This window comes from Nuphar pumila, chromosome 11 (genome assembly GCF_984573655.1).
Source record: "Nuphar pumila chromosome 11, dmNupPumi1.hap1.1, whole genome shotgun sequence".
NCBI classification, from domain to species: Eukaryota; Viridiplantae; Streptophyta; class Magnoliopsida; order Nymphaeales; family Nymphaeaceae; genus Nuphar; species Nuphar pumila.
In genome coordinates, this window is record NC_143259.1 from 102,319,900 (window position 1) to 102,322,090 (window position 2,191).

Sequence of the window (2,191 nt, forward strand, 5' to 3'; positions counted from 1 at the left end):
TACTCCTCAACAACAAAATGGTTTATTACTTTACATATGTCTGTTAACTCAATTCGTATATAAACATGTTTTTGACTTCATATATGATTGTAATATATTTGTTCTATTGTACATGCAATACTTGGACAAAAACTGTGAATTGAACTTCACGTAAGTATGCGTTTATATGTCATGTTCTGTTCAATTTTTTGAGAAGTAAGCTATAGTTAGTTATTTGTTAATAACTTTTTTTAAAAAAGATGCAATATAGTACATGAAGCGTATGATCAAATTCTATTAACACATGAAGAAGGCTTTGGTGGGTACCAAAAAGAAGGTTGACAGAGAGACATAATGAAAATAAACCACAATAGAACATAAATAGTACAAAGGCTAATGAAAAAGTGAAGGTTGAGGAGACATCAGTCAATGAGATGTTAGCTGACGAGGTCTTGATAGCTGAACTGTAGATAATTATGAAAAGTTTAGTTTGAATAGTCAATGCAAATTTATATGAATTGTCAAACTTTAAGGATAAAAATTATGAGTTTAAATTTTGAATGTTCTTTAAATATTCTATATTTTGTAAATTATGTTTTCTATGTGAAGGATGTTCTTTAAACAATTAACAAGGTCCTATAAATGTTGTATATTTAACTTCATTTCATATGTGAATTATGTAAATACTGTCAATTTGAATTATGTAATGTAAATAAGTAAATTGTGTAATTCTAAATAGGTGAAACTGTAAACAAGTGAATTGTGTAAATGTTGGAAATAAGTGAATTGTGTAATTGTAAACAAGTGAATTATGTAAATGTCAATTTGAATTGAATAGGTAAAATTATAAATTTATTAGGATAAAAAAGTCTACATAAAATATACGTGAATAATATCCAATATTAGCGAGGATGAGGAAGCCTGCATAAAATATAGGCGAACAATGACCAATATTTGTGATGATGAGGAAGTCTGAATAAAATATAAGTGAAAAGTGATAAATATTTGTGATGATGTGGAAGTCCAAAAAAACATTGGCTAACAATTGACCAATACATTTGTGAATTCCTTCTAAGTATATGATTTCCCTCCTACAAAGAGTTGTGAGGATTGAGAATTTTATAACAAAAAATATATGATTTTTTCCTTATTCACATGATTTTTTTTGTGGAAGACCTATTCCTCGCAACTCTTTGTAGGAGGAAAATCACATATTTATGATGAATCTGTAAATGTATTGGTCAACTATTCAGAAATTCATTTTGTAAACTTCTATATCCTTGCAAATATTGGTCATTATTCACAAATAATGTATACGACATTCTTTATCATTGTAAATATTTATCATTTTTTGCATATTATTTTATGCGAACTTCCTCATCCTCATATTGATCTTTTTTTTCTATTATTTTTGCGGACTTCTACTTCCTCACAAATATATAGTTTTACTTGCTCAAATCAAATTGACAACATTTACTTAATTTACTTGCTTCCAATTGCAATCTAAAATTAAAATATACAGATATAACAAATTACTCATTGCATTAAAATTCACAACATTGACACAATTCACATGTTTACAATTATAATCTACAAATATAAAATCTACAATTACAATTTCATGAAAAGCTTTAGCATTTAATTAATTCACCTGTTACAATCAAATTTAAAACACTTATAATTCACATGTTTACAATTAAAATTTAAAACACAGACACACGACATAGGTTATTGAAAAAAACATTACAAAAAAATAAAAAAAATCTTATTGATAACACAAAAACCTGAATCATTAAGGAAACAACAAAAATATTAAACAGTATTCTCAAAATACCATGTTTATCATACAAGACACAATATATAAACAACCAAATTGAAGGATAGAGGCATATGAATCGTTTAAACAAATTAAATAAGTTATTAAACATGCAAAGATAACTTAAAAATCATGCAATTCTTTCATAAAATAATTAATCCATGCTAGTTGTGAAAAAAAATAATTGATTCATGCCATAATAACTGATTTAGCCGTTAAAGATGTGCTTATCAAAAAAAATCCTCGTCGATGATTCTAGAATACTCCAAGATAAAGTGCCGCCATTGCTAGAAATAGTTGCCAAAAAATTCATTGGTGTTAAGCAGGTTGGGTACCACAAAAAATCCTAGTTTATGCGAAAATAGCCTTGGGTGTGGACAATCAATTTTTATACTC